General features: G+C 41.0%; 1 protein-coding gene across 1 annotated transcript in view; it reads right to left on the minus strand.

Annotated features, from left to right (window-relative positions):
* The window catches only part of LOC122812280 (venom factor-like), a 2,973,268-nt gene that overhangs the window by 1,618,953 nt on the left and 1,327,539 nt on the right, over positions 1–26,776 (minus strand). The window lies entirely within an intron of this gene.

The raw sequence follows: 26,776 nt of genomic DNA on the forward strand, positions 1-26,776 counted from the left end.
AGTCAGAAAATACCACAATTTGTAAATTTTAACAACAGCCAAAAGCTAGCCAGCAATAGTAAATGACACTGCACACAATATACTATACTATACTATTGAAAACTAGAAAAAACAAGGTCCTAACACAAACGCGGACCTACCCTAATAGTAAACTATGTCAAGAAACTAGCACACAGAAAGGATACCACTCGGAGAACAAAAAACAGGCCTAGAACGGCCAACAAGTTTTCAGCAATAACTACGGAAATTTAGCAAAACAAACTATTATTTACTACCTATGAAAAACTATTACTAAGACTATGTAAACTAAGCTATCTTATAAGCAGAAATATCAAAAGGACTATAATAATAATGAAAAATATGCAACTTAGCCACAGTCGAGCAAGAAGCACTTCTGAACTTGTAGACGCGGCAAACGAGATCTACGGATTCTTACTAGTGCACTATGGGATACCTATCTTGCCACGAGCCAACTAAGAGACTTTGAGCTTTGTATTCGGCCAAGTCAGAGCCGAGGATTGGCTCCAAACCCATATGTAAGAATGAAGGTGAGATAGGACTACAGAACATCTATGGTTTCTGTGGTTTTGTTCTTTCAGTTGTATGCCATTCTGTTTCATTTTGTTTGGAAAGATGTGAGGTGGCTGCAATTTCACATTTTTTTTGAGCTCAAGTTAAAGTCATGTTAATTGAGTAATCAAGTGCTAGAAAATATGCATAAGCCATTAGTAGAACCTATACATATATATATATATATATATATATATGTGTGTGTGTGTGTGTGTCGTGTGTGTGTGTTTCTATATATAACAGACACACACACACACACACACACACATATATATATATATATATATATATATATATATATATATATATATATATGCATATTTCTCAGAAGTGACGTATATTATAAATGTTTATAGCTTAAAAACAACAGAATGGCTGTTTGGTCAATATTAATATGGCATGTAACTGGGCATACAAGCATAGAAAAAAGTAGTTATGCAAGTCCTACTTACCTGTATCACCAGATGTTTGAATTCCTCACTGTCTCAGTGGCATTTTGGGTTAGTTGACAAGGTAATGCAGTACTGGCCAGCTTTCAAAATCTCATACTCTGCTCCCTTCATCTTCCTCTGACAGCTGATTGGCTGAGCATATCCCAAGAGGGAAGCCTACAGCTGTCACAGCAAGTGAGTGTTTATGCTTTTTTACTTTCACAAAGAAAGAGAAGAAAGTACCCGAAGCTAGATTCATCTAGCTAGAGTAAATAAGCAGCAAATTACAATACCTTATAAAAACAAAATCCAACAACAACCAAATCAAAGAGGATGAAACCCACCTTAACTATGCACAATCTGTGGGATGATGGATGGGTCCTGCCTGTAAGGTAGTGAAGTATTCGAGCATCTACTATTACAGGTAAGTTTGACTTATACAACTGTACTTTGTTCATCATTCCCACTGCCTCTGTGACATTTTGGTTAGATTCACAAACATACCCTATGTGGGAGGATGAAGGTTAGGGATGTAGAAGTCCCTGCAGAGTGATCATATCAAAGTCTGCTCTGGACCTTTTAAAGAAATTCAGTTTGTAGTGCTTTGTGAAGGTATGAGCAGAGTACCAGGTTCCGCCTCTAGAATCCACCCCTTTCCAATATGCTAACAAAAAATACGAACACTGAAAAACTAATAAAAAAAGGACAAAAGTGATCCGTAAACTGGTAGCACCTTTTATTACAAATTTTATTATGACACACTAAGTGCTTTCATGACAAAATTGTATAATTAATGTTAAATAAATATGTCCATCTAAAATATATATATGTGAAATATTAAAAGACTTCTTGTACTAAGAATAATATGTATGTTCAATCGTGATTTTAATTCTAAATTTTGAGTTCTAAATATGTAAATAAATATTAAATAAATTAAAATACTGTGTATATTTGATTAATGTATTTTTAAAATAGGCTGTATTTACGAATTAGGGTTAGCGTATTTGAATTTTAATTATATTATTTTTTGTGAAACAATGTTTTTTATTCATCAATTTTGAGGCGTTATGTTGTTAATTTAACAAATGCAACAAATGTAATTAAGAAATGTATTAATTGATGGTTAAAATTATAATATAATTTAATTGAAGTAGATATGTGATTGGGTAGAGATAGGTTTGAATTGTATAAAATAGAAAAGGTTTTTAACGTTTTTTACTCTGATGAAACCCACGGACTGGCTGGGTGAAAGCGCTTAGTGTGTCATTATAGAATTTGCAATAAACAGTGCTACCAGTTTACGGATCACTTTTGTCCTTTCCAATATGCCACTGAAGCGGATAAGGCCCTAGTTGAGTAAGCCTTAACTTTGCCTGGGAAAGATTTACCATGGTGGGAATAACAAAAACAATAGCTGAGGACAATTATCATGCAATAATTTGCATAGAGACAAGTTGATTTTCACTAGCTCCAATAGAGGAGACAAACAGCTATTCAGCATTCCTAAAGGTCCTTCTTCTGTCAAGGTAGTACCTGATCTCCCTTGTAAAACAGTCTTTTAAGTAATGAACCATAAATCACTCTGACAGTCAGGTTCAAAAGGAGGTAATTAAATTTTTCTGGAACAAAGTTGAGATCCCAGGGAGGAGAAATTTGTTTTTGAGGAGGTCTCAAGTGCAACAGTCCTTTTATAAACTGACCACAAAGGAAATGAAAGATGGGGATTCACAGGCAGACAAGCTGAGATGGCTATAAGATGTACTTTGAAAGAAGCATATAACAAAGCATCTCTAAGTACCTCACACAAATACTTCAAACCCAGAAGGGTCAAAAGCCTTTTGGGATCTCTGTTATTGGCTAGGCAGTACCTAGCAAACCTCTTATAAACATAAGGTTTTCTAGTTGCAGTTTTTCTTGCCTCCTTAAATATCTGCTGCACATCCTCATGGAACAAGTGCCTAAAATGTATCAGATTACAATCATGCATGCTGCCTGTTGCAATTGCTCTAGGTTTGGGTGTACCATTTGCCCCTGATGCTATGTGAGCTGATTCAGTCTGTCAGGTAGCTTGTGGTAATTGCACTTGGTCAATTCTACTAAAAGGGAAACCAAATTTGCCTGGGCTAAAACGGGGTTACCACAACAATCTTTGGTAATTCTTTCTGCATGTTTAAAAGTACCTTGCGAATCACTGGAAAGGGTGAAAATTCATGCAGGAACATTCCCCACCATGGGAATGAAAGCACATCTGTCTCCCAAGCATGGCTATAAGGATGTCTTGAACAGAACTTTTTCAGTTCTCTGTTTTAAAAGGAGGTAAACAGATCTACCTGTGATTTCCCCCAAATCTGGATCATCTCCTGGAAGACCTCTACATGGAGCTTCCATATATGAGGGTCTGTCCAGGATTTTCTTAGTCTGTTTGTCACTTTGTTTTGCTTTGATGGAATATAAGTGGCCTGTAATGTCAGAGAATGCTCTAGAGATAGCTCCAAGGCCATCAATGCAAACAGACAATGAAGGTATGACACTGCACCCCCTTGCTTGTTCAGGTGTCATATCATGGTAGTGTTGTCTGTGACCACTAGAAGTGAACTCAGTGTCCATACATGGTGAAGAACTTTTAAAGCATGAATCACTGCTAACATCTCTTTTATGCTTATGCGCTTTGGCGTGTCTTGAGGATAACCCAAGCCTTGCACCTGAAATCACGTGAATGATGATTGACATGCAAAATCTGAAGAGTTCATCTGGCCAGACTGGACTGGGATCTGAAGAGATAGAGGGAGTCCTGGATTCAGACAGTTGATACCTCCACCACTGCAGTTCCTGTTTCACAAATACCAATACCAATACCTGGAAATCCAAGGGATGAAGGTGCTAGGTCCAACAATTCTTCAAGTACCATTGACTTTTTCTCATGTGTTGTTTAGCTAGTGTTATCATGAGGACCACTGATGCCATAAAACCTAGAATTTTGAGGAATTCTATTGGTGAGGACACATCTAGAAAAGAGAAATAAAAAAAAATGCCTTGATAAATCAGAACTTTGTCTTCAAGCAGGAAGGCCATCCTTTTTAGTGTGTTTATCCACCGTGCCAGGAAAAGGAAATATTTTTGAAGGTTCAATCTGAAGCTCAGGTTGGAAAGAAGGGATGTGACCATGTCTAAGGACTCTAAGCACCTGGAAACAGAATCTTCACAAATCAGCAAGTCGTGTATGCCTAGAATTCTCTAACAGGCAAAGAACAGGGACAGATACTTTTAAACACTCAAGGTGCAGGAGATATCACAAAGGGTAATGTGTAAAACTGGTAATGTAAGCCAGAAACTGCAAATCTCAAAAATTTTCTGAAACTGTCAGCAATAGAAATATGGTAAGTGTCCTTGAGATCTAGTCATCATGACACAGTGGTCTGGAAGCAACATTAGCATCAACTGTAAGGGGAACATTTTGAATTTTGGAACTTCTACAAAGGTGTTTAGAAAGGAAAAATCTAGGATGTGTCTCCAGAAGAGCTCCTTTTTTGGTACAAAACAGATTCTGGAATAACATCCTTTGCCTTTGTGTATCACAGGCACTGGTTCTATGACCCCCATTTCTACAATGTGATGGAGCACTGGAGGAAACAGCTCTGTATGGTCTGGTGAGTGTGGGGGAATTCCCCCTAAAGGGAGGAGAATTTTCTAATCACATCCAAGTGTATCCTCTCCAACATATTATCAGAACTCATTTGTCCAAGACTATTTGGGGTCAGGCTACTGGACTTGAGAGATTCCCTGGGGGAAGGAGGAAGAGGAGGTGGGGGGAGTAGGGATACTCTTTAACAAAAAATTGTCATTCTTTTATAGGGGAGTTGATCCTTTTTTTGAAAAGACCCCCACCCCACACACACACATTTGATTTTGAAGAATTACCGCCTGCTGTTTCCTTTTTGATCCCTGACTTGTGTTTGGTTGGGATTTTTTTTTTGTTCTGCCCCTTGAAGGAAGACACCCTGTTTGGGGAGAACTTGGGTACATGAAACAACCTAGATGCTTCATGCATTAATTTGCCTCTAACACCACACTGTTTGTGAATCTGTGTAACAGTTCCCAAAACACCAGTTCAGAACATAAAGGTGCATTCAAAATATTGGCTTTTAAATCAGAAGTTCTGATTACATAACCAAGTACACTGTCTTAATACAACAGAAGAAGCATCATTTCTTAAGACTGTATTTGCACATTCAAGCACACCTCTCAAAGCATGTTTCAAAACCTGAGTCAAGAAACAAATAATTTATATAAGACTTTCGTTCTGCAGGTAAGAATGCAACAAAATCATCCAAACTTTATGCACAGTGTAAAATATATTTCCCCATAAGGCCTTGGTAATGTAACATTCTCAAGGCTGGATTACTAGAAAGAGACATCTTTTTGCACTGAAAATCCAACCATTTTCTCCCTTTTTAAGGGGCACTGAATTAGATGAAGCCAATGACATTTTATTTGAGGAGGCAGTTGGGGAGACCACAGCTAGGTCAACAGTCAAATGAGAAAAAAAAACCTGTAATATCCGTGGAGACCCTATATTTTTCTGAGCCTTTTTAGGGATTGCTGAAATAGATACTGGTGTTGTACAGGTAGCTTTAGAAACATCTTCCAAGGTCAGTAAGAGATGCAGGACAGACACAGTATTGGGCATCTTTTCCTCTATAAGGTCATTTGCCTGCCTGGCTCTTGTTTAGTTCTCGACTGCTCCCAAGCAAAGTTTTTACCAAATCTGGTTATCTTCCAGGGAAAGGTGACCACTTGTTTGGACTTATCTCAGGTTTACTTTCTAAAGAAGTAGAGTGACTGAACACAGTGTCAACTAGGACATTGCCATTGTCCTCATCAGGCTCCTCATCATTCTCTGAAACAACAGACAGGTCTCTAGCCAAACTAGCACTAAAGCCATGAATCAGTACACCACTGCCAGAATTAGTATTGCAGAACACTCTTATCCAAGGAAACCACATCGGCCTTATAAACAGCTACAATCTCATTATCAGCTGTATGGTGAAGCTTCTGTTCCCTTTTCTTGTGAACTTCAGTACTAGATAAAATATCTGCGGACAGAGTGTTACGACTGAGAAGAGGTATTTTACCTACTCCTGCACTTAAAGGGTTTGGTTCTCCCATGCCTGAAACAGATACTGGAACAGACCCAGAGGATGTGTCTAACCCACATTCCATAGTGGTTGGCAAAACTACACTAGAGGGAGTCAAGACAAAAGGTAAGAGGTCTGCAGGCTGAACAGTGGCCCCGTCAGAATAACTAGGCATAGACTGAGGCATGTTTTTATTTTATTTTTTCTTATTAGGCACAACCAGATTTTATTGGGGGGGGGGGTACCAGATTTAGGATCCATCAAGTCAGGGGAGAAAACATCAGCAAGAAAAGAAAACTGATGGTACTGGATAATATATCACAATAAGCTCAAAGTTTTGAGTAATAAGTATGTCCCCACACAACTAACCTCTTCCAAATTGTGCTATTATCACAAAAATAAATAAATAAATAAACAGTTTGAAATGTGTTCTGGATAATTTTACAACTGACAAAAGTTAAGGAATTCCCAGCGCACAAAGTCCAAACACCAAAGGAACCAATGTGCCAAACCAATGTTAAAAATTATCTCCACACACTTTAACCACATTAAACTGCCATAAAATAACATTTAATAGCACTTTAAACTATCCCCCAGATTTAATAAAATCCATGTAGGCACAGTGTAGAGCCTACACAGAATGTATTCCTGTCCATTGTCACAGTTCAATCTTGGTAGAGTGCCATGCATAATAATAATGGAGCATTGCTGAGGTAGAGCCAAGAGCATGAGACTCCCTGCAATGTCCGGTTGTGTTATTGTAATTTAATGTTTACTGTGATTTCTTTTTTTTTTTTTTTTATTTGTGGAATGCAGCAATGCGAAGCTGTGCATAGATATAGACAGTTGACACCTGCCAGACATCTAAAAGTAGAAACTGGATGTAATTAATAAGCAGAATGATAGTTATACTTTATTTATTTATTTTTTTTACTGTTTGCACAGTGCGGCTCAGAGCTGTGCTGAGTGGAGCTCAGACAAACATGGCCGACATGTGCCAGACATCTAAATATAGAAACTGGAATTAATTAATTATCTATTTAAATGTGTTTTAAGCATGTTTGAGCGGGCTTGAGCTGTGTGGTGCTCAGAAGTGCTTATAGGTAGCTCAGTGGTATATGTGAAGGCATATGAGGTTTCTTGATATTCACATAACTAAACGGATAGAGCTACAGCTTCATGTACAGAAGACTCATGGTTTGAATACATGGAAGAGAAAAATATGCATTTAATTATGATAAGCATATTTTTGCAGATGTTTTTTAAGATATGTACCTGCTGCGCTTTGCTGAGCTATGCTCTACTGTGCTAAGCACTACTGAAACACTGCAGTTTATGAACTGCTCAGCTCTGCTTCGGTGGTTTAAGTGGTGCTCAGCCAAGCTGTGCTGGTTTGCGTGGAGCTAAGCAGCACAGAGCTTTTTTGAATATTGCCCAATGGACAGTAAGGTTGGGAAAACAGCCTATATAAAGCCCAATAGATAGGAATACAGCAGAATCCATTGGAGTTCTTCTTCTGACTGGTACTATGGCTGGTGTTAGTGAAGGTGTGCGCTTTCAGGCGCAGCATTGGGGCATCCTGGAGTCCAGGGTCATGGCTGCACTCCAAGTAAAAAAACATGATAACCAGCTGCTGCAGGGCATGTTCCAGGGCTCAGAGTGCAAGGCAGAAGCCTGGGACCGATGGGCCAGAGAACTCACCAGTGTTACTGGTATTCCCCGTACAGGTGAGCAGTGTGTCGTCACTACCATGATGACCAGAAACAGTATAAGAGGGGACTCTTGGACACCTGGGTCCAAGAAGCTCAGGCAGGGAATGCCCCAGAAGTATGTAAGTAATGTTACCTCTGTTTACCAATATGTAATCTGAATGTCTGAAAAACTGGTATGCTTAATGGTGTGCTTCTCTCCCTACAGCTGCAGCTGAGAAGGCTAGCAAAGTTGAGTCACACGTCGAGCACTTGGCCAGGTTGCACAATCAGTGTGGTGAGTACGGATGTATTAAGCTAACTTTAGTGAAATAAGCAAGAAGGAGTAAAGCATTATCTGCAAGAAATTATTTATAGTACAGTGTGTAGTGAATTAAATGTGTAATTACAGCTGTTTTGCAATAAATCAATAATGTCAACTGCTTTGCAATAAAAACATGAAACAGTAGCATTAACTGCATTAAAGTATATACAATAAAGTCTGCAGTGCAATGCATGTGGAAGTAAAGCTGTTTTGAAAAAAATCAATAATGCCAGCTGCTTTGCAATAAAAACATGAAACATTACTAATTGCAATGAAGTGTATACAATAAAGTCAGTAGTGCAGTAAAGGTGGACATAAAGCTGTATTGCAATGACTCAATAATACCAACTGTAGTTCAGTAAAAACATGACACAATACCAATACCACCAAGGAAAATGGTGCACATCAAGATTGTCTTCTCGTAACCAGTGCATTACAGCTGTATGCATTCAGGCTGTAAGGTAAGGTGTTGTACTGAAGTATAATACTGTAATAGCTGTAGAATGCAAATGTAATGGCTGCAAATTGAATTGGTTAACTGACATAGTACTGTGCAAGGCTGTCTTTAGGCCAGTATTAGTCACATCATGTTCTGTCATTCACAAATATCAGGTAATAAAGGTATATGAGTGAGGGAGCCCACTCCATAAGCTGATATTGTTTGTTCCCTTCACAGATATGACACTGCAATAAAGCTTACCTACTATCTTTGATATGCTTGCACTTCATGCATGTGCGTTCTACTGTCACTTTTGTCTACAATAAAACTGTAGTAGTACCAGGTCATATATTGGTCCCAGGTGAGCTCTAGGCAAATATCTGTCAGTTTGTAATCAGCAGTGACTCATTAGCTTAGTTTGTTAAATTCTCTGTATGTAGTACATTTTGCCACACACAGTCCAGGGTTTGAGTCCAGTGCCATGTTTCACCAAATGTTACAGTAGCAGTCATGTAATGCTCACAATTTATCTCTCCACAGGAACTACAGGTAAAAGGGTGAAATAGGCCATATTATGAGTAGATAATTTGTGTGTTTAGATGTCACAGACTGTTAAAATCATTAGCGGGAATATCTACCACAGCAATGGGCGGTCAGAAATAAAATGTGTAATCCTAGTATGGCTATATGACTGGAGTGTTTGGTAAAGGTTGCTGTAGTTAATTAATACATTCTTTGCAGATGTCCCCTGCAGTCACTGCTATTGGGTTCTATTCCCATGCCTGCCAACCAAAGCATGGAACCTGTCTAGTGTTTCTACTGTACACATACATATCTCTCAAGTGTCACAATTTCACGTTATGTCATTAATAGTGCATAATCTGTCTGTCACAAGATTACCATGGAAATGATTATCTAGTTTTGAACGTATCACTAAATCAGCCCACAGAACACCTTGGTAGTTATATAGGTCTACCTGATATGCAAGTGTTATGTCTAGTTGTGTACCCGCAGTTGCTACTGCTTGGCCCATAGCATCGCATGCAAATAGCTTGAGAGGTATATGCTACATCATCTACAGCAGACTTGTAGCCACTGTACACATACAGAAAATGCAGATCTGTAGAGTAGAGAGTAGTACTGTTGTCAAGTAAATACCTACTATGTTACTAATGGCCTGTTTTTCTCTCTCTCTCCCCACCCTTTATCTTCATTTATTTACTATTGTTATTCATTGGTTATGGTTTACTATTAACATATGTTGTTACATTAACTGTATTTTGGGACGTGTTTTGTTACTATTATATATTTTAATGGTTGCATATTAACATATCATGTTAAATTACCTATTTTGTTGGCCTTATGCTGTAACTGTTACTGGCATACTGTTAACATGCTGACTGTTCTGTTATTTATTGTTTTGTTTTCACATAATATGCAATGATATGAAATTGGGTTATTTCCAAGTTCTGCCATGCTGTTATTATTAACCAATGATCTGTTCATAACTAACCTATATTTTTTTGTTATATAGCATGTCAAGGTATCCAGGTGATCCCTCTATCTTGCCTCAAATGGCCATGGCACCAAAACCTAGCACGTCTGGGATCCAGACCGGTGCTGCCTCCTCTGCTGGCCCTGCACCACCTGCAGCATCAGGTGAAACTGCCTCAGGGGACAGGGCCCGACCTCCCCCTGGGAGTGGTAGAGGAGGGTTGGTAGTCACTCAAGACCAACTACCGGTTATGGTGCGCAGGATCGTTCATAGGACTCATGAGCACCGCCTGCACCAGATTATGGGCACACTGGCTGACCTGGTGGGGCAGGCTGGCCCTGGCACCCAGCCTCCAGCACAGCCACCTTTGGGACAGTGATCACAATGCCATGGGACACTGCCACACATATGAGGCAAAACCGTGGAGATACTGCATAAACCATTACAGTTGACAGTTATGGTACCTACCCTTCATGATGCTGTAGTCTCCACACCTCAGTAATGTCCATCTTAACAGCTAAGAAAGAGGCCCAGGTCTACATGAGGGCCTTATATATTGCACTGTGCTGGCATGTCATTGGCTAATTATAGTGCAATGCAGCTAGTTTTGATGCAGTTACCATATTAGAGCCACAGATTGGTGCAGAGGCAATTACCTGCTAATGAGCAGTACCTTATAAAGGCAAGTGGCTGGTTATGAGGAACAAGTCTGTATATGACTTAACTCACACAGACAGCGTATTTGCATAGGGGTACTGGAAGCAAAGTGCAACATACGAGTACTGCACTCCATCAGGTATGTGAATGAGTTCTCCATGAAATAGGATGCAGAGGGCAGGGTGGAGGTATGAGGAATAGATTACAGGAGGAAGGCAGTCCTAAATATATGGTAATGACATGTCATTGCTACTTTGTTGTCCTACACCTGCAGGTATGTCTCTGGCTTGTCCCTGACTGTCACTCACTTTTTCCCTCTGTCCCTCTTACTCCCTCCTACAGCAGATAGCTGTTGGAGGAAAGCAAGTGAATTATACATACTACATAATGACAATAAGTAAGGGTATACACGCCTGTAACAGCCAGCAATGTATAGTAATACACCTCCTCTCATTCTGTCACTGTCTCACATACATAGGTCTAACATTTTAGAAGTGTTCCTGAATGTCCATCAGCTACTGTGCGTATGTCCCTGAGTCTGTTGACATTTGTCCCTGTTTGGATGAGAGCTATACCTAACATACCTGTCAACCTCTTACAGCAAGACATCTGGACAAAACCATAAGTAATGGAGGGACAAAGGCCCAGAGTGAGGGATACTGTTTATATATTGCTTGTACAAAGTGAGAAGGTGAATAGACTAACAGGTATTAGAGTACCATAACTGTGTTTTGAAGGGTATGATGTCTGCAACCCAGATGTCTGTCTTTATCTCATGACATCATCCAGCAATGATTGGCCAACCATTTATCAGACATCCACACGTTTGTGTGAAAATGACCTAAACTATGAGGCACACATCTTGACATTCTGCTAACAGCTGTACAGTTGAGATGTATGATGCCTACAGGGAACATATACTACAGCAGGTTTGCACTGTTCTGTCATTGTGGCCCACTGCTGTTGCTGGATTCTCCTCATATAGTGGTTGTAATACCACAGTGCTATTTGTCCAGCAGTGGTCATATGACATATTACTGGGTGTTTCCTTGCAGTTCTGGGTGTATGAACATACAGCAGAATCTGTCACAGCACAGAGGGGCATACACCAGTATTGCTACTATCTTGGTGGGATCCACGCACATAGTGTGTTGTCCGACTGTGGGGTATGATGTGTGAGGGAGCAGTGGATAGTGCAAGCCATTGTGGGTGTGCTGAATCTGTACATAGTGGATGTCCCCGGTTGGTCTTTGGAAGGTACCTCTGGCTAGTATCCAAAGAGCTACACATACCTTTGTTTCCACTGGGATGGGTTCCCCTCTGTTGGCTCTGGGTCTGAGATGAGTGTGGCAGAGCTCAGTGGGTTGGTGTAGTATGTCCGTGTCCTCCCTGTAGTGCTCTACAATCGCCAGCTCATGTAGCTCCTGGAAGGTTACCCTGGGCCTGAACACTCTTCCACTTCTCAGTCTAGGCCTATTGTCACCAGCAGCAGAAGCAGCAGCATTGCCCTCAGCATCTAGCACATACAGATGTAGCACACCTGCAGCAGCCACTAGTATTCCTTCACTTAAAATTCTCAAGTCTGTACTCCAGTGGTGCAGATTTTGGGGGAGAAATTAGATTGTTGGGCATATGCCACCTTTATTGGGCTCTGCTGTAGGTGTAGGCTGTATGATTTGTTACCTGTAATGCATTCCACCTGTTAAAGTACATAACTGAGAACATTTATTGGCCCCAGTTTAAGTGACTGAGTAATTAATGTATACTGGCTTTCTCAGCCACTTCTTTTTTGACAGTCTTCCCCACTGAGCACTGTGGCGCGTCATGCAAACATGCTCAGTGAAAGTAAACAATTTTGAGCACTCAATGGACACACCCAAAAGAGGGTCACACTCAGCACAGTGGCACACCATGCAAACCCACAGGAACAATCTCCCCAACAGTAAACACAGCTTAGCACTCAGTGTCCACACCCTCCTGCTCAGCAGAGTGCCGTGCTGTGCAAATAGGCGCAGCTGAGTTCCAGTGACTTTACAAGTCCCCAGACATACACCCCTGTTGATGTCAGCTACCTCTTCTGCAGACACCCACACGGTTCTGTCCCTACACAGAAAGGATATGTGGACATGGATACCCATTTGTGTCATTCAGTAACCCCAACTCATTTGCATAAATGTCTATGCACACAACCTGGAAACTACACAGTCCCAGGCAGAACCTCCTTAGCAATGGCATCATTCCACCATTGTGGATACTCCACACAGGGTCCTATAATACATTTCTATCACATACTATTTAATTTGGTTTTCCTGGTTTTTTTTTTTTTTGCTTTTTTCATGAAGGCAAAGCAGTGCACAAACATGACCTGATTATTAAAAAAAAATGACATTTATTTTAACTATTTCCCCTATGTTTTTGCACACAAGGTGGATAGTTTTGTACATATCGGTGTCTGCTATGCTATTTCTTTCCCTCTAACTACACTTTTACAGCCCTTGTTGGCTGTTTAAAATCCTGAACACAGAATTTTTCTGTGTATACTATGAACACCAACATGTGGTCTGCAGGACTGCCTCTCTGCTTGCTGGATCACTCTACCTCCCTCATTTGCTTGAAATTCACCTGCTTATCAGGTGACTTGCATGCCACGGATACATCCATATTGGTGCGTACGTGCGCACTGCCTAGCTCTGTTTACTGGATTGCAAATCTGCTTACTTTCGTGTAAGCAATGTGCCATGATGCCTACATGGAAAAAAGTCTGTGTAGGCTTTATTAAATCCCCCCCCCTACATTTTCTTGTCAGAGAGAGAGTAAAAATCTCCACAGTAAATTCAAATATCTTCATCTGTGGTAAAATCATGATCTAATGTTAAAGGCACACAGACCAGAGTCATACATATAGTTAATAATGTGTAAATGCTGAAACATCCAAGTTCTGCAATATTTTTCTGTCAAACCTTGAAAATAAAGCAGAGTAACAACAGTAAAGACAGACCTTTAGTGTCTAACAGCACATGTACACACTGCACATCTAAGAGAAATACTGAAAGTTTCCTCATATGCTGTAAACAAAAAAGAAGTTATGTCTTACCATAACGTTCCATCTGTGTTGTTGATCTTCGTTCATTCATTACTGATGGGTGATCGGTTCCGTCCTGGGAACTGAGCCGGCCAGTATCAAGCTTGCATCAGCCAAACACTCTAGAGTCAAGGTCCTACCCAGAATGCTCTGCTCCCTGTTACCTCAGATCGAATTTGCAAGTTGATATATAAAAGTAGAGGCTACCTCTGGTCATAACAGACCTACAAGAAAGAAGTACATGAGATCAACCAAGAACCTCTGGATGGGGGACTGAGGGTGGGAAGTAATGAATGAATGAAGATCAACAACACAGATGGAACGTTATGTTTAAACATAACTTCTTTATCTGATGTTGTTAATCTTCGTTCATTCCTTACTGATGGGACAGAGTCCCCACCTACCTGTATTCCTGGGTGGCCCTCATGGAAGGACATTCCTGAGCACCATGGAGCCAGAGGAAGCTCTACCTCTGAAGGCCAAGTCCAATTTGTAATGAAGAATAAAGTTATGAGGTTTGGCCCAAGTTGCAGCTGAGTAAATATCACTGAGGGAAGCCTTAGCATGGAAAGCTGCTGAAGTTGCCATAGACCTTGTAGAATGTGCTTTGACTCTATAAGGCATGGAGAGATTGTTTTTGTTGTGGATAAAGGTTATACAATTTCTCAACCATGAAGCCAATGTAACTTTTGATACAGGATGACCCCGTCTAGGTCCAGATAAAGCCAGAAACAATTGGTCTGATTTATGGGTAGATTTTGTTCTGTCCAGATAAAATCGTAATTGCCTATGAACAGCCAAGGAGTGCAGGCAATACTCTCCCTTGTTAGAATGGTTAGGAAAGAACACTGGAAGGTCAACAGATTGATTGATAGATTGCTCTGACACTACTTTTGGTAAAAAGGTAGAATTAGTTCTCAGTGATACCCTATCCTTATGGAAGATAAGATAGGGAGGTTTGATGGATAAGGACTGTTGTTCTGACAATTGCCTGGCCGGTGTGATTGCAATCAAAAACAAAGTTTTCCAAGAGAGATATTTTACATCACATAAAGATGCAGGTTCAAAGGGGGGAGCTGTTAGAGTTTTGCAGAATCAAAGCCAAATCCCAAGGTTGTACAGGTTCTCTAAAATGAGGTTTTAGGTGGATAACTCCTTTCAAGAAAGTCTTACAGAGTCTGTGTGACATAAGTGAAAAATCTTGAAAACCAATATGAACATTTGAGATGGCAGCTAAATGTACACAGATAGCAGTGGCAGACGTCTCATTGTGGAAAAGATGTGATAAGCAATCTAATGCCACTGAGACAAGGGGTCTAATTGTTTATTTGCTGCGCATAGAGAGAATGTTTTCAATTTGTTAAGCTAGATTAGTCTGGTGGATGATTTATGAGATGCAATAAGAATATTGAGCGCAGGGGATGAAAGGTTTTCATGCCTGGTAATCACTGAAAGTGGAGAAACCAAGCTGTCAGTTTCAGGGTTGCTAGATTGGGGTGAATCAGACCCTGAGGATGGGAGATCAACATTGGGGATGGATTGAGAATCCACAGTTGATCTAGCAGCTGAGGCCAGAGGAAGGGAAACCAGACTTGTTGAGGCCAATATGGAGCAATGAGGATCACTTTGCTCTTCAACTGTTGTGCTTTCTTTAGAAATTGGGAGATGAGGGGGAGAGGAGGATAAGCATAAAGAAGACCCAAGGACCAAGCATGGACTAGAGCGTCCCTTGGTGACTGTCCCTGAGGGGGGATCAGGGACAAGTAGTTGTTGCACTTGTAGTTGGTTGGGGAAGCAAATAGGTCACAGCAAGGCTGGCCCCAGTGGTTGAAGATTTTTGCCGCTATCAGTGGATTGAGGGCTGTAGAATGCACCTGCTCAATTTGTCCGCTATCACGTTGGAGCTCCTGGGAATGTGCATTGCAATCAGAAAACGATTGTGAGCTACTGCCCTTTGCCATATTCTAAAGGCCTCTTGGCATAACGGGTAAGATCTGGTGCCCCCTTGTTTGTTGATGTACCAGACCACTGAGATGTTGTCTGATTGGATCGCAATAGTCTCTGATGGAAGGATGGAGTGAAATGCTTGCAACGCTAGAAGCACTGCCCTCAGTTTCAGGACACTGATATGCAAAAGGGCCTCTGTCTCTGACCAGGTGCCTTGGACTAAGTTTCCCCTGACATAGCCCCCCCCATCCCATCAGGGAGGTGTCCGTGGTCACCATGGCTATCAGTTGATGGGGTCTGAAAGGGCGGGACCATTGTTGGGGATGTCGAGACATCCACCAGAGTAAATTTTGCTTGCATCTCTGAGTTACACTTATCTGAAAAGACAAAGGATGTTGTAGAGGGTACCACTGAGTGAGAAGTAGCCATTGAAGGAGCCTCATGTGGAATCTGGCTAGAGGAACAATGGTAATTAAGGCTGCCATTGACCCCAATAGCTGGATTATAGATCAAGCTGGGGATCTTCCAGTAGATGCTATGGTGGTGGCAGCTGATACTAAGAAGGATTTTTCAGAAGAGAGCTAAACTGTCCATCTGCCCAACAAGGAGTCCTGGACAATTGACAGATTAGGGAAGCATGTGTTTGCTTCATCGACCTTCACCTTAAGGTCTTTGAATTATTTGGCACATTTTACCAGGCTTCAGTGAGATCTTATCAACCAGCGCTTTGAAACCTTGGCAGGAGCTGTTTTTGATGAAGACCGTGATAATGTGGCTTTTCAGATAGCCACCGTAGAGTCCATTTCCAATTCTTCCATGCGTCTTATTTCTTACGCAATGGAAGGGGCAACTAGAGTGGCAGGTGCAGGTATAGTTGCCAGACGACATGCTTGGATGCACCTTTGTGACTTTGCAGACTCCTTTAAGGCTTCCTTCATGAATGCCCCCATAGAGGCCACTTCTTTGTTTGGCCCTAAAGTCAAGGATACACTGGCAAGGTGCAAACAAGATGGCAAGACCCTGTCTGCCATTGGTGTCAGACACTCCACTCCTCAGTGATTCTACTCCAGAAATCAGAGGAGCAGAAAGACCTGGCACAAGAAATCACAGGGTTCTTTCTGGGATGCACGTGCCAAGTTCTCCCCTAGAGGCAGAGGGGGAAACTCCAATGGAAGATGCCTCTTTCGGCACAGAAGAGGTCTGCGAAACTGGGGTTCCAGAGATTCTTTCTCTGGCCAACCCTATCAGTGCTCCTGAAGTGTTGCCCGACTGCTCATCTCTGGAAATGGTCGGGGGTTGTTTCTCCTTGCACCCCGCTGCCTGGCAAAAGATAACAACTGACTCTTGGGTACAACATATTATATCCAGGTGCTATCACATCCCCTTCTATCTTTGCCTGTTCTCATCAAGAGTATTACCCGACATTCCACCCAGTCAAAGGGAAACAGCAACACATGAAATCCAAAAGCTGCTACAAAAAAGAATCATTCAGATAGTCCCCCCAGACCAATAGGATCCGTTTTTTACTCAAGGTTCTTTTTAGTGCCGAAAAAGACAGGGGACTGGAGACCAATTCTGGATCTCAGTACCCTGAACAAATTTGTAAAAACAGAGAAATTCTGGATGGTCACGGTTCAGTCTATCCTTCCTCTTCTCGAAGAAGACAATTGGATGTGCTCTGTAGATCTTCAAGATGCATATTACCACATAAAAATGGACAAATGCTCAAGAAGATACCTCTGCTTCTGTATACGAGCCAGTCACTACCAATTTTGAGGCCTGCCCTTCGGTCTCTCTACAGACCCCAGAGTGTTCACAAAATGCACGGCAGTGGTTATCGCTCACTTGTGCCTTCAGGGATTCCAGGCATTTCCATATCTAGATGACTGGCTCCTCACTGCCTTCACCAAGAGTCTACTGGAAGAGGCCTTGCACTATACTCTCTTAACAGCTCGAAGCCTGGGAATTACTATAAACTGGGAGAAATCCAACACAACTCCAACTCAGTCTTTGGAATTTATAGGGTTACTGTTGAACACGAGAAATTGCACAGCATCACTTCTGGGGTACTGTTGGACACGAGAAATTGCACAGCATCCTTTCCAGAACACAGACTTCAGAGAATAAGGCAACAAGTTCAACCACTGCTCTGTCATCACGTGACCAATGGGGGTGCTCAGCTGGAGGCAATAATATTTTATCTGGTGTCTTAGGTATCACTTCCATGGTGTCAGGAGCCTTCCATGCACACTGCACGATGATCTGGCCAAGCTCATCGGCAGGCAGGGTGACCCAGGAGATAGGGGGCTGGGCACAAAAAGCCTGCAGGAATACGGATTCCTCAGAGGAAGGATTAGAGGGCTTCCAGTCACCCCTCTGTCTAAGGGTCTCGAGGATGTTACCAAAGGACACCTCATTAGAGGGTGACCATGGGGACCCTTCCCTGTCATCAAAATCCGTATCTTCAGTCAATGACTCCTCAGTGGAGTCCATGTGCTTCCTCTTACATGTTGCTTGGCGGGGTACTTCCTCAGTGGGAGTTTCTGGGGAAGACTGCAAAGAGGGGGTCTCCTGAGGAGGAGAAACCTGAGGATCTTGTGCCCGGTGTCCAGCAGTTGAAGCTTGTGGCAGTTGCGGCACAGAGGGGGAAGAGGACTTCAACAAATGAGTTTTGCCAGTGGAGGTAAGCACCCTCTCCATGGCTTGGAAGGCTGGCCCACCCAAGGAGGGATGGGAGCCCAGAACCGAGTACAACAACCTTGGAACCGGGGTCACACCCCACCCTGATGAGCTCGGCCCCAGACCAGGAGTATCAAAAGGACTGTGAACCGTAAGAGAGAGAACATCCCTGGAAAGTGCCATAGAAAAAATCGGCATGGAGCTAGGAATGCCCTCCCCAACAGCACAGCCACTGGCCTGAGAAGAACCCGATGCCCAGTGCACCAAAGGCCACAAGGACAACTCTGGTTCCAAAGTGAGATCCACTATTGGAGTCGGAGGGAGGGAAGCTGCTGGAGTAATAGGCTTTGAGACTTGAGTGGAAGTCGAAGGAGGACTATACGTTGGGGTTTGAGGAGATATATGTTCACCTGGATGAGGGAACGTGGACGTCAATGGTTGAGATAGACCTCTGGCCACAAGCAACTGGTCAACAAGCCGCAACACATCCTGTTCAGAAAGACTCTTGGTTGACCTCATAGAGAAAGCTGATGGTGACTCTGGCCTTCCTAGGAAAGGACTATACTGACTGCTAGCAAAAGGATCCAGTGAAGGGGAATATTTGGTCCTTGCTAATTCAATAGGTGCAGAGCTCGGAGCCGAGGAAGTCTGCACCGAAGAAAAAGGTGTGGAAAAAGTCTACGCCGAAGATGTCAGTGCCATAGTAGTTGAAGGTGTCTGCACCATAAAGACAAAGGTCTGCCCCAAAGGGTACGGTACTGTAGTGGAAAGTGTCTGCACTGGCAATAAGGATGGTGCCGAGAAGGACTGCACCACAGCACATGTTGGTGCCAAAAATGTCTGCGCCATGGAGTAAAGAAGAGTCATACTTGGAGCTGAAGGTGGCTGTATCAATGGTGCCAAAGGGGACTGAACCTGTACTGACGGTGCCTTTAGGGGGTGTGACATAACTGCTGGAACCGTAGTTGTCCGATGCCAGTATCGATAAAGGAGACATGGCTGTAGTCAGAATCATTTGGGGTGGTGCCGAGCCTGGAGCCAACAGGGTCACAGGGGGCAGCGCTGGAGTAGTAATCAATTTCACCTTCTTGTGAGTCAACTCCCTATGATCTCCAGAGGGAGAAGAAGGGAGTGACTTCGATGAAGAAGAGGAAGAATGCCTCTTGTGGGGTTTAACAGGAGGGAGGTGAGCCTTCTGACCCAGAAATAGCCTCAGAGAAAGGAGACTTGAGGAGACCTTTCAAAATTTACTTATTCTTCCTCTTGTTGAGAGTCCTGGTAGAGAAATTTTTACAAATCCCACACGGAGGATCCACAGTCAGTTGGGAGACATTAAGACAGTAGACACATAAGTCATGGCCACCGGAAAGTGGTAACTTACGGCCGCAATCCTTACACTACTTGAAACCAACGCTAGTTTTCTTATCTAACATAACTGGTGTGGAGAAGAAGCACAGTACCAAAAGGAAGAATAAGGGCTACCCAAAAAAAAAAAAGGGTAAAAAGAGAAAAAGAAAAGAAAAAGAAGGATTATCAATGATGTAATGGAGCATTACCACAAGGTAAGAAAAGATGGTAATAAAGGGAAAAGACTAAAGGGAAAGAGTCTAAAGTGTGCGATAGGGTAGGAAAATATTAGAATAAACTTTTGAGAAAAATTTAGAGTAATAACAATATATAAACTTTCAAACACTTAGCTGAGAGAGTGGCTTGACATGGCTGTACAGCAACGAGGCAAACAAGATCTGAGGTAACAGGGAGCAGAGCATTCTGGGTAGGACCTTGGCTCGAGAGTTTTTGGCTGACATGAGCTTGATATTGGCCAGCTGGGTTCCGAGGACGGAACCGATAACCCATCAATAAGGAATGAATGAAGATTAACAACATCAGATCAAGTATTTGTGAAAGACAGAAAACAAATAAACACAGCTACAAGCAGAAATTCCCACATGAATTGCTGTAAACACTGACCGAAATAAAATATTAAAATAAATATTTTATTTTTATTTTTAAATAAACATAAAAATAGAAAAAGAAAAAGAAATTATGCACTTACCATAATGTTCCATCTGTGTTGTCCATTTTCATTCACCATCAACATATGGGCTTGGATAGGATCCTCAGATCCGACAAGGCCACTATTTTAGCTTGTGGAAGCCTACAAACTCTCAAGCTCCTCTCTACCCACAGTGCCTCTCTCCTATTCCCCTCAGATAATACATATAACTTGAAAGGAAAGAAGATAGTAGCAATTATATACAGACACCATCACTGGAGATCAAGCCGCAAAGTGTTTAAGATGTCCTTTGAATCCTCACATCCTGTTTATGGACAGGGGGAAGGAGGTTGGGGAGTTGATGGTGAATGAAAATGGGCAACACAGATGGAATGTTATGGTGAGTACGTAACTTCTTTATCTGATGTTGTCAATTTTCATTCACCATCAACATATGGGATACAATCCCCAGCTGCCCAATCCCTGGGTGTCCCTAACGAAGGATGTGCCTAAGAATGGGCAATCCAAAGGGCACTCTTACCCTTGAAACCAGATCTATTTTGTAATGGTTGATAAAGGTATGCGAATTAGACCAAGTAGCAGCTGTGCAAATATCATCCATAGAAGCTCTCGACTGAAAAACAGTGGAAGTTGCTACAGATTTGGTGGAATGAGCTCTTACAGGTTTGGGGAGGGGCACATTCAGTTTTGCATACACCAAAGAAATCCATTCCATTATCCATTTGGCTATAGTCACTTTCTTAAAGGGTTGTCCCAACCTATGGTTGGCAAAGGAAATGAAAAGCTGATCTGACTTCCTGAAGTCCTTTGTACGATGCAAATACTAACATAACTGTCTATGAACATCCAATGAATGCAGCAAAAACTCCCCTTAATTACTGAAATTTGGAAAGAATACTAGAAGATGAATGGCTTGATTAACACTGGAATGTGACACCACCTTTAGTAGAAAAGAAGCATTGGTATGTAAGGAAACCCTATCTTTGTGAAAGATCAAGTAAGGGGGTTTTGAGGATAAAATTAAAATTGTTGGAATTGGAAAGTAGATTCAATTTGAATTACAGGACATTAACACCTAGAGGGCTGAATTTAGATATTAATTTGAACATTTTTAATTTCATATATTTATTTGCATTTATGATGTTGTTGCCATTGGTAGTGTATTTACGATATCGTTGTTTGCATCTCTGCAAATATGTTAGCACTTTAAGGATATTTTATTATGTAATTACTTAATTGCTCATATTAATTAATTGTTTGTTTAAAAATGGCTGCATGGCGTGTTGTAAACCATTCCTTTGAAGGCACTGTGCCGAGGTACCAGAACACCAGTAAAGTTCTTTGCAGCTTTTCTGTGGCTCCGGTTGTTATGTTTTTTTTTGGTTTTGCTAGCTTTTCGTGTGTATTATTGTTTTGAGGATAAAGCCTCTGACATTCTCCTGGTTGATGATATAGCACCCAGAAAGGCTGTTTTCCAACATAGGAATTTCAAATCACAATTGGCTGCAGGCTCAAAGGGGGGTTGCATTATGCCTTGTAGTACTAAAGTTAAATCCCATGGGGGAACAGGGTCTTTAAAGGGAGGTCTAGCAGAAGAGGGAAACCCAGGGAAGAACTGTGCAATCCCACATGGAAATTTGAAATTGTTGCAAGCTGAACTCTAATAGTAGATGCGTTTGCTCCTTCAATAGACAATCCTGCTAGAAATTCAAGGACTGTATAAGTAGGAGCTGTAAAAAGTTCTATGTGATTTTGCTCCACCCACTTAACAAATCTTTTCCACTTGCTTTTGTACAATTTCCTAGTAGACAGCTTATGGGAAGATAATAGAATAGAATGGACTGGGGAATAAAGCATTGGTTGCCTGGCCATCAATGGAAGTGGAGAAACACTGCAGTCAGTCTGAGGTTGGGAAGGTCTGGGTGAATCAGTCCTGTCGGATGGGACAAAAGGTCTGGAGTCAGATCCAGAATCCAAGGTGGAGATAGTAGGTGAGGCCAAAGAAAGGGGAACCACACTTGTCGAGGCCAGTAAGGTGCAATAAAGATGACTCTGCTCTTCAATCTGACTGCCTTCTGTAAGAATCCGGGGATCAAGGGAATTGGGGATAGGAGTACAATAGACCAGGGGGTCAGTTGTGGAGAAGAGCATCCATCAGTGACTCCCCCTTTGGGGGAATTAGGGCAAAGAAGCTGCTGCATTTGTTGTATATGGTTCCCCTTCATAATATCGAATTACTGAATGTTCGAAATTCAGTAACTCAAAATTAAAAAGTTAAACCAACAAAAATCCCAAAACCCCCTGCACCCCCTACACCCCCCTACACTCACACAAACACATCACACATACATAGACACATCCAACACTCACACTCATACTCCCACCTCCCTACCCTAACCCACATGCACAACTTACAAAACACACAAATGCACTTACTTACCTTCACTTCAGTAAAACATCCCAACTTACACACTTCCGTCCTGTAGCTGACATGCATAAGCGCGAATTCAAGATATTTGAATTTGCGCTTATGCAGATCCGCTCTTATGCATTTTCGACTTTACCATCTCGAGTTACTGAATTTCGAGCATTCAGTAATTCGGGATTGTGAAGGGGAACTACATATATATATATATATATATATATATATATATATATATATAGATACACTTTATAATCTTGAAATACTGAAATATCAAATTTCAGTATCTCGAGACTATAAAGCTGAAAAATCAAAATACTGAAACTCCAAAACCACGAAATTCAAAACCGCAGCTTTTAAACACACCCTTCACCACACAAACAAACACACATACACCTTCCTCCCCACACTACAACCAACAAAACAACACAAATACACACACCTACCCTACATATAAGCAGGGGGGCAAGCCCCACTGCATCCCTCACACCCCCGCTACTTATATATACCAACTCCAAGGTAGTACTAAAAATGACACAGATATGAAACCCACCACTACACAATCTACATTCCCCTCACACAAATACATATCACATACATACAGACACCACCATTCTCAATGCTTACACACTCACTCTCTTACCTACATACCTTAACCTATACCTACAACTTCCCAACACACTATCATACAATAAAATCCCAACCAAAAACACTTAAAATATAAACACTTACCTGAATTTCCAGCTATCCAGTAACACAGCGCACCACCACAACTGGTGATTTGACATTTCCGGATTTGGTTATGTAGTCTTTCGTGGAACTGGGCTTTTGTTTTTTATAGTCTTGAGATACTGAAATTCAATAATTCAGTATTTCGAGATTATAAAGTGAACCCATATATGTGTGTGTGTGTGTGTGTGTGTGTGTGTGTGTGTGTGTGTGTGTGTGTGTGTGTGTGTGTGTGTGTGTGTGTGTATAATACACACACACACACACACACATATATATATATATATATATATATATAATATATAGGTCTACTTTGAAACATCTAAAACCCATAACATCAAATTTCATAACATCTAACACTACAAATCACAAGAAAATAACATCCCCTCCACATATAATGACACTAAACTACCAAACACACTTTTTACTACGTTTCTGCAGGGGGCAAGCTTCCCTGCACCCCACACCCCGTGTAAATTAAATATACCAAATCCAAGATTGCACTACAGTGGGAAAAAGTTAATTTCCTAACCCCACTGATTCAAGCCACCCTGCAGAAACATAGTAAAAAGTGTGTTTGGTAGTTTGGTGTCATTATATGCTGTTATATGCGTACGGGATGTTATTTTCATATGATTTGTAATGTTAGATGTTATGAAATTCAATGTTATGGGTTTTAGATGTTTTGGGTTTTATGTTCTGGTCTCAATGTTATGAAATTAGATGTTAGGGGACCTATATATATATATATATATATATATATATATATATATATTTTTTTTTTTATAAATGCATGCATACATATATATGGATGTGTGTGTGTGTGTGTGTGTGTGTGTGTGTGTATACATACATACATATTTACTTACTGACTGACATTTGATTACTGGGAAAGTCTGATTGGGTAGAAGTCCATTTTCAGAGAAGGCCTGGGGACAGAACTCCAAATTATTACAAAACATTTTAGGAACATTCAAAAATAAAACCAAACATCTGCAGTTTAAATAATTGTAACACATTAGTAATAATATAAAAACTTTGGTTAAGTATTAATACAAGTTATATCACAATCATTTATTACTAATGCAGTTTTAGACAGTCTGTAAAGAAATTAAAGGTAAGTTAGTCTAATATGAATAGGAATTGCAAATATGACGTGAGGGAAAAACAAGTGTATGGCATTTTTAGAGAGAAAGTCAGGGAAGAGAATTTGATGGCAGTAAGGAAGTAAGTGAAGAAGGGAGAGTAAGGAGGTATAAGGAATGAAAAGGTACTTGTTCACATTTAAGGATATAGTTATCCTGGTTTTGGGCAAGAACAGAGCAAAATTTTAGCTAGGAAGTCTTTCTGTGTGGTTTTGAAAGACAGAGAGGGTACTGACCTGATGGATACAGGTAAGACGTTCCAGACCTTAGCAACCTTGTGCAAGTACAGAAAATGGCCAGCAAATATTTAATAGGTTTGTAGACAGGCAGGAGCTGTTGGTCACTGGATCACAGTAACTAACTGGGAAAATAGTTGTGTAGAATGTTTTTTAGTGCTGGACAGGCAGATGGATGATGGATAATTTTAAAGATGGTAAAAAGCTGTGTATATGTTAGTTGAGCAGCTCTAACCAATTTAGTTTTTTAGTGCTAGACAGTGTTATACAGTGTTGGCTCTGAAAGGGGTATTTGCTGCAAATTTAGAAATGTTGTTATAATATTGTTCAAGTTTTAATTTTTTTGATGCCTGAAACTTAGTAAGGATGGGAACACTATAAAGTGTGGGGAGGAGATAAGTAGTGGCAAGTTTAGTTTTAGTTGCATCAGTGAGAAAGTTTTTGGCTGGGTAAAGCATCCATAGTTTTTCTTATGCAATTTTGCATATGCAGGTCGAATGTAAGCTTGTCATCCACTAACACCCTTAACAATTTGCTACAACAAATGACTTCAATGGTTGTATTATCAAGGAAGGGGACTTTAAATTTATTTTTTTATGACAGAGAGATTTGGAGAAAAAAAGATAGTAGTCTGGTCTTTTTGAGGTTCAGTATGAGTTGTGAGTTATAAAGCCATGTTTCAGTGGCTGTTAAACCTTCCTAAGAAATTTTTGGAGGTGTACCATGTCATCAGATGTGCAAATGAGAGTGGAATCATCTGTGTATTCTATTAGGGTGGCCTGTTGTCTGGAAGTATAGAGGGTGTTGGTGAAAATGTTAAAAGAGGAGGTGACCAAGGACATAGCCTTGTGGTACACTGATGGTAACTGGGAGTTAAGGAGAGAGTTTGGAGTGACATTTTACTAACTGATACCTATTGGACAGGTAGCTTTAGAACCACAGAAGGGCAGGCTGAGGGTGAAGACATTTGAAGTAGATGTTTGCTGTGACAAACTGTATTGAAGGCTTTAGACAAATCTACAAATAAGAAAGAGACTAATTTGATGTTATTGACATTAGTACAGCAGTGCTAGTACTATGGGAAGGATGGAAGCTATGTTGTGTATGGGGATAGGAGTTCTTCCTGCAGGAGACAGTTTAGCAATTGTTTTTTTGAATACATTTTTCAAGTATTTTGGTGAGGGGAGATAAGATTGCTATAGGACTAAAATTATTAATGTTTGTTGAATTTCCTGCTTTATGCAAAGGGATAATATACAACTTTTTACAGAGAGAGGGAACGTGGGATTCCTGGATTGACTAGTTTATAAAGATTGACACAGGACAGGCAATGCTGTTGGTTGCTGTGTTAAAGTACTCTCTTGGAAGATCATCAGCTGAAGAAGAGCATGGTTTGAGTTTGTTTAAGAGTAGTTTTACAGAGGATGTGGGCAGAGGTTTGAAGGTGAAAGTGGATTTGGTGATATGTGGCTGTTGGGCAGGGTGGGCATTAGATGTTGAGGAATCCCTGGTTAGAAATACCATACTCTTTATAAAGTAAGATGAAAACATAATATTTTCCAGTAGGTAAGAACTCCTGCAACCCCCCCCCTGTTAATTATACATACTAACTCTAAGACTGCAAAATCTCTAAGAAAGAGCATGTTTTCCTATCCTAAGACTTGGATGATCTCGCACACCTATTGGTTATGTCAATCATGTGTTTAGCCAGTCACATTTTGTCACCTAAGCTAATTCTACCACTTGAACATGAACACACATATATAAACATATATATAT

The sequence above is a fragment of the Protopterus annectens genome, chromosome 9.part0 (assembly GCF_019279795.1).
Source record: "Protopterus annectens isolate FY-2018-M chromosome 9.part0, PAN1.0, whole genome shotgun sequence".
In the NCBI taxonomy this organism is placed as follows: Eukaryota; Metazoa; Chordata; order Ceratodontiformes; family Protopteridae; genus Protopterus; species Protopterus annectens.